This window comes from Elephas maximus, chromosome 1, assembly GCF_024166365.1.
Source record: "Elephas maximus indicus isolate mEleMax1 chromosome 1, mEleMax1 primary haplotype, whole genome shotgun sequence".
Taxonomy (NCBI): Eukaryota; Metazoa; Chordata; class Mammalia; order Proboscidea; family Elephantidae; genus Elephas; species Elephas maximus.
In genome coordinates, this window is record NC_064819.1 from 80,952,767 (window position 1) to 80,960,351 (window position 7,585).

At 41.2% G+C, this 7,585-nt stretch overlaps 1 non-coding gene across 1 annotated transcript; it reads left to right on the forward strand.

Annotated features, from left to right (window-relative positions):
• Window positions 1-1,149: 1,149 nt before the first annotated feature.
• Window positions 1,150-1,224, forward strand: TRNAK-UUU (transfer RNA lysine (anticodon UUU)). Its single transcript has one exon. It is a non-coding gene; the product is annotated as a tRNA-Lys (tRNA).
• The last annotated feature ends 6,361 nt before the right edge of the window (window positions 1,225-7,585 follow it).

Genomic DNA, 7,585 nt, shown 5'->3' on the forward strand with positions numbered 1-7,585 from the left:
CCAAGCTACTTCAAGTAGGGAGAAGAGAGCCAAAATACCTTGGAAGCCTTCTTGATTCACTGAAAGGTTAACCCCCCTAGATATTGTGCTTAAAAGTTTTCTCTAGTTCCCTTGCATATTGACACACAAGCCAATCCAAGGTGAGTTTGTGTGACCCACCCCCAACTATGCTTTATATATTCGTAGGGTACGAGGGATGAGAAAATCACGAATTCCTAAAGTAACTACAAATTCTCTCAGTTTTCACATAGTCTTGGTTTCTTGGAAGTACTGAATTATTTGGAAGAAATAAACAATAGTCTTTCCCATATCCCAAGCTGTCTTTCCTCCCCATACCAACCCTAGATAGATTAGTCTTTCCTTCACCCCAAACCTTCCTCTTTTGTTCCTGGATTCCCTGTAGAGTATTTTTTCCAGGTTTAGGTCAAAACTCACAACTATCTTAGATCATATTATGGATGAATGTCCTAATGTACACTAATTTATGAAGATAATTATCCTTTTCCTTTGGGTGTGAGCAGCAAATAATGAATAAAGACATGGAGAAGGAAGAGAAGAAGGAGAAGGAAGAGGACGAGGATTAGAAAGAAAACGAAAAGGAGGAGTGACTTACTCATGGCAGACAGGCTGCATCATTAAGAAATGCAAGCATAGAGATGCAGAAGGTTAAACCCAGGTTTCTTTGCTTGCCCACCATTACGGCATATTCTAGTGGGTCTTCAAATTCTATTTCCTTCAACTCTTTTCTCCTCTGCCTCCTAAGGCTGCAAAAAAGTTGTACAAGACAGTGCAGAGAGACAGGAAGAGTAGCGTGAGTGTTTCTTCAAGAAAAATAGGTGCAGGTGGGGAAATAAGAAATGAAGGGATAAAATCACAACGCTTGGCAAGAGATGAAGTAGTCTGGGTCTAGCCCTGTGGTCTGAAACCTGGCAGTGATTTATCTAGAGATAAAGCTCTGGTTCTGAAACTCTAAAGAGATACAAGGCAAAGAGAGGAAAAGGGAAATGCTACCAGGGATTATAACATCTCTTTCAAACAAAATCTTCTTGGTAGTGAAGAGAATTCAAGGAGAATATTTCAGGCCATGACCTACAAATAATTGGCAACATAAATGAACCTAAATTAGGCACTCAGGAAACATATTAGACAGCCCATGGATAGTTTAGCTGGTAGAGCATCAGACTTTTAATCTGAGGGTCCAGGGTTCAAGTCCCTGTTCAGGCAGTCTTTCATTTCACTCTAATTAGTTCTCTTACAAACCCTCCTTCTTCACTCCTCTCTTCCTGCTCTTCTCTCTACAGGAATCTAAAGAGAGCCAGAACAGGAAAAGAAATTATAGCACTCTGCCCAGTCATGGTCTGTTTTGTCACATTCTAGCCAATAAGGCAAATCTTGCAGTAATGCAGAGGAAAAAGACAAAAAGTAGAGATAGCAAGGAGAAAGATAGTCAGGATTTAGGGATATTTTGGATTTGGGGAGCTAGAAAAGATGCAATGCCTTTCACTGAGCACAGAAAGAGGTTTGTATAGTTTTGCTTGTACACTGATAGACACTTTGTTTACTTTTTGCTTTATGGAATGTTTAGATGATGAATTTGCCAGCCCTAAGAGACAGCCTTGTTTAGTTGTTTTCTTAACACTGGAATACACAAGTCTGAAACTCTATAGACTGCTGACCTGGAGGTTTGGATTGTGTGTGTGTGTGTGTGTGTGTGTGTGTGGTTTTCAGAGGAAAGGCCTGTCTGCCAATTGAATGGGATGGGGGCAATGTCAATCAAAACTTACGAATTCTAAAAGTAAAGCAAAAGGAAAAAGATCTTGAAAGAAGTGAGAGAAGTGGCACCTTACCTATATGGGAAAGAACAACTTGAATGACAGTGAATATCTCATTAGAAACCATGGAGGAAATAATTAAGAGGCAGATTTTTCAAGTGCTGAAAGAGGAGTATTATGAATTCAGGAAAAAAAAATTGGGGGGAATGAAGGAGAAATCAAGACATTCTCAGACAAAGGAAAGCTAAGAGAATTTGCCACCAACAGAACTTATAGATGGCTTGGAGACAACAGCCAATGTCAAATCACATAAAGAAACAGACCATGATCGCTTCAACAAGCTCCCAAAAATGGTGGTAGAGGCCTGAAGATTGGAATTGATTGGGATAGATAGAAGGGAGCTTCTGAGAGCTGAAAAATTCTTTATCTTGGTCTGCATGTTGCTTATATGAGATGTACATATATAATAACTCATTAAGCTGAACAATTAAGTTGTATGCATCTTACTCTTTGTGAACTAAGCCTCAATTTAAACAAAAACAAGAAGGAAGGATTTCCTTGGATGTCCTCTCACCTACAATACATCCTATCTTTTCATTACTGCTGTTCAAATTGTAGTCTGCAGATTGATGCCTTCTAAGAACTGTGTTTTGCCTGTCTGTGGGCATTAGAAATTTTGTATCAATTTGTCTGTGCCGAGACATTGGACCCCTCCTATTAAGTGAAGTAAAGCAATTTCAGGAATTGGGTGAATGGAATGTGGTGCTGGCCACTAATCATCAAGCACTAGAACTGTGTTGCCACTTACCATATTGTAAGATTGATTGGACACCTAGAACCCAAGCGAATACACAAATCTGAGGAAATATTATTTACTTTTACTTATTATTTTAAAATGATATTAATCTTAATCAAGCCTGGTTTCTATATTTGTAATTTAACATTAATAGTTAAAATAAATAAAAACAGAAACCAGTTGATTGCAGCTGATTCTGATGAATGATGACCCCATGTGTGTCAGACTACAGTTGTGCTCCATAGGGTTTTCAAAGGCTGATTTGTTCAGATGTAGATGGTCTAGGCTTTCTTCCCAGGGCTTCTGGGTGGATTCCAACATCCAACTCTTTGGCTATAAGGCCAACATGTTAACCGTTTGCACCGCTCGGGCACTCCATTAGCTAAACATGGAGGTAAAATTCATACTATTTATTTGTAACTCTAATTTACATGTGTGAATCAAGGCTAAGAAGGCCTGAGGAGGCAGACAACCAGTGGTGTATGTGCTAGACAGTTGTGGTCCGAAAACAGGCCTCCGGCATGGCTGAAAATAAAGAAGGAATGGTGTCTTTGGTGACAGCTCTTCTTTCAGAATCATCTTCTCTGAAATGAATAAGGAAATCGCAGCAGCTGAAGAAAAAAAAAAGCAGCAAAAAGGATTTTAATGAAACCCCTTCATGTGTCTGTACAGGTTCTCAAACTCAGTCTCTGATGAGCAAAGGAGTTGAGGCTTTCTGCGTTAACTACATTTTGATGTGACAGTCATTTTGGATGTAAGTATTTAAAATATGTCCTCCAAAAATATTTTAGATTCTTGTACAAATTCTTTCTTCCTAGCATGAAGTCCAATTCCTCTTAGTTTAGAGGAAAAAATTCATCTACATTCCATTTCTCCCAGCTCTACAGTTGGCCTGAATGAGCGTGGGCCTATGCTGAGGAGATATTACACTAGGTCTGTTAGGGGAGGGAAGAAATTATCAAGTGATATGGTAAAGATATCAACTACATGTGAATCTCAATACAGAGATTAAAATGAGTTTTATGGGACTAGAAGTGCACCAAAATGCTGTGTAAATGTTGTTCTGGAGTACACAGGAGGGAAGAGGGAGGATAGAGGCGCATCAGCTGAGAGACAAAGGAAAGAGGTGGGGTGGGGTGAAATGAAAGAAAGAGAAAAATGAGAGAGAGGAAGAGGGCAAGGAAAAGAGAAGGAGGCTTGTTCCAGAAGAGGATTCAGTTCATTTTTCCAAAGACTGCCTTGCCTTTGAGAGTGATTCACTGTCCTTTCCCTCCCAGGTTAGACATGCTGAGCACTGTGGAGAGGGCAGACCAGGTTGAATTTTTGTTTGCAATTCAGGCTTTGTTGGTATTGTGGCTTCAGTGGGAATTGCAGGGATTTCCTGATTTCAGTGGGTGGGTGTGGTGGGAGCTTTGTTGAGAGAAGAAGCGGGATGGGCACTCAGCTTTGAGATTAAGCACCACTGCAATTGGGGAAGTTTATGAGGTTTTGCTTATAATGAAAATAATACAAGAGAAAGTTTCCCCTTGTTTGCTCTGCATATTTCTAAGTCTTAAATGAAGCTTATTGAAACCCAGCAATTTCCTAAAGTAATTCTATCTGGCCCCTCTACTCTTCACATCCTGCTCTTAGCTCAAAAGGAGCTTAAACAGTAGACTGTGACCACAGAAAGTCACAAACTCTGTGCAATCTGTAATAACTACATTCTCAGTCATCTTTTCCTCAGTCCTAGTATAGGCTCAGAGGCAATGTAAGTGAGTCCTTCCCAAGTCAAGTAGGTGACCTCAAAATTGTCTTAGGGATGTCCTGTGACAGACTGATAGAAGGTGGATAGTTACAGGTTTTGGAGAGAAGAGGAAAGGGGGTGATGCATTATAAAAGACCTCCAGGTCATTTGGCTTTTCACCTCTGCTACCATAATTGATAGCCTCTTCCTACAGAGAAACTAGCCATTTCCTTGCCTTCAAGCCTTTGGCAGCAAGGTCCCTCTAAAAGATTTTCTCCTATTTAGGTCAAAACACAAAAACCTTTTAGTTCATATTCTGGATTGTATGATCAAATCCACATTGATTCATCAAGATTGTTACTTTTATTCTCAGGATCAATAATTGAAAATATGTATAGGGAAATGTAGAATCATTCCACAAAGAAGTGGCAACTGTCCTGAAACAATGTAGCCCTTACCCGAGGTCTTTGGGTTAATGTGTCTGTGCCCTCCTTTTTTGGCCCACGGTGCTTAGGATTTGTGCTTCGTTTCTTCATTGGCAGTCTCTTCAAGAGGTAAGATTCTCCCATCCTCCCAGAGACTGAGTTCAGAACAGCTGGACAAAGGCATTTCTATGCTCTTCCATGGCTTCTTTCTGCTCAATATCCATGTCTCGATATCCATGTCCATGAATGAGAGGTCAACAAGACTTGGCAGAGAGTCTTTCCCTCCTCAACATAAACCTGGGTTAAACATCTACTTCTCAACATTTTAGAACATGCCAGAAAAGGGGATGAGACAAAGAAAAGGATCTCTTCTTTGGTAAGAATGAATTTTTCTGTTCCTGACATTATTTGAGAATCCTGTGTTCTCCATTCTGCAGAAGGAACATCAATTTTTCCCAAGCACTAGAGCAGATTTTTCTTCTTTCAGTTTCTGTCGCCTCTTAACACTCAGGTTTCCACCAAGCCCTACAAAATGGGTGTGCAGACGGTGGCCCATATACCAGTGATTGTTTAGAGTGCTTGGAGAGAACATGTGGATAATAGATGACCACAACTAACTTTAAGTGAGTACCATTGTCTCAACAAGTTAGTTAAGAAAGAAGCATCAAGGCCAAAGCAACTCAAGAAAGACATAAGGTTCCACAGGTGGGGCCAAGATGGCGGAATAGACCTACACTTTCTGCGAGCCCTCTTACAACAAAGACCTGAAAAAACAAGTGAAACAAGTATTTTTTGACAAGCTCCAAGCCCTGAACATCAAAGGCAAAATTAGAAAACAAGCTGAGTGGCAGGGAGAGGAAGAGACCGTCCAGAAACAGAGAAGCGTTTTTGGATCTGAATTTCCAGGAACCCTCAGGCACCATTCCCAGGAGCAGTTGTGGCAGGCCGGTACTAGCGTCATGCCCCAGTTTCCTCAGGGAAAAGCAGCCACCAACACAGCCTACTCACACCTCCGGAACGAGAGAAGAACGGCGCTTTTGGCAAAAGCTAAGCACATGCATATATTTTACCGTGCCCCCCACTCCCAAGCCAGCTTCAGCGGGTCTTGGTTTCCCTGGGCCTGAGATAGGCCCAGCTGAGTGCCTAAAGTCATCCTCCCAATGTTGGAGAAGGAATAAATTCACAGTTGGGGGAAAAGATAATTTGCCAGCTCAACTAAGCTGGGGAGGTCAGGACAGAAGTGGCTCCTTTCCAGGTATAAGAGTCCATGGACTTTGAGTACCTTTCCCCCCTACATGGACCTGTGTGGGCCCATTTTGGGAGAATAGGCCCTTGTTGGCAGACTACAACTGTTCCAGCTGTGCTGTGGAGAGGTGGGTGTTTGATGTTTGACACTGCTTTGCCTATTAAACTGGATCCTCACCTACCCACATCGGGGGCCTGAGGACTGGTGGCTCCATTCGGGTCACCCAGCCACCCACGACAGGGGTCCAAGGATAACTGGTACCGCCCAGTCCCTACAACCAAAAACATTGGGTGCCCATGGTCCATCTGCAGAACACATCCACCTGTACATGCTAGGGAAGAGGGACATGCTTTCCTCAGAGACACTTGGGGGACCATTCTCAGCCCCCTGCCTTGTTCAGAGCATGACCCCCTGCTGCAAGCAGACACCAGTACCTACACCAATCACCCCTGCCCCTCTAAGTCTTTAGGACAGAGCCTCTACCAAGCACTTGATGACCAGCTACCTGGACGCCTGAGCTGAATCCACACAAGAAAAGCAAATGGACTCCTAGACTAACAGACCTGATAAAAGCTGTAGCCATCTGGTGACAGGATGTTAGAGCTTCAAAGGTGAAAATAATCAAGCTAGCTCACTCAAGAAACCTAGCTGGGCATATCAAAACAAAACAAAGCAAGAAGCTAGGATACAGCAAGCAAACATAAAATAAACTAATCTAATAACTTATAGACGGCTTGGAGACAACAGTCAATGTCAAATCACATAAAGAAACAGACCCTGATCACTTCAACAAGCTCCCAAAATGCAGAATAAAGGGGTCTTCTAGATGAAAGTGACTTCCTGGAATTACCATATGCAGAATACAGAAGATTAATATACAGAGCCCTTCAAGACATAAGGAAGGAAATCAAACAATATGCACAACAAGCCAAGGCACACAGATAAAGAAGTTGCAGAAATTAAAAAGGTTATTCAGGAACATAATGAAAAATTAAATAAGATTTTAATAATAAAATCCATAGAAAGGTCTCAATCAGGAATTCAGAAGATTAACAATAAAATTACAGAATTCGACAATTCAATAGAAAGTCAGAGGAGTACAATTGAGCAAGTGGAAGGCAGAATTAGTGAACCTGAAGGTAAAGCACATGGCACCAATGTATGTGAAGAAAAATCAGATAAAAGAATTTGAAAAAATGAAGGAAACTTAACAATTATGTGGGACTCTGTAAGGAGGAATAACCTACAAGTGATTGGAGTACCAGAACAGGGAGGGATAACATAAAATACGGAGAGAATTGTTGAAAATTTGTTGGCAGAAAACTTCCCTGATATCATGAAAGACGAGAAGACATCTATCCAAGATGCTCATCAAGTACCACATACGGTAGATTTTAAAAGAAAGTCACCAAGACATATTATAATCAAACCTGCCAAAACCAAAGATAAAAAGAGGCTTTTTAGAGCAGCCAGGGATAAAAGAAAAGTTACCTACAAAGGAAAGTCAATAATAATAATAAGTTCGGACTACTTGGCAGAGACCATACAGGCAAGAAGGCAATGGGATGACTTATACAAAGAATTGAAGGAAAAAAAATTGCCAGCTAAGAATCACCTATC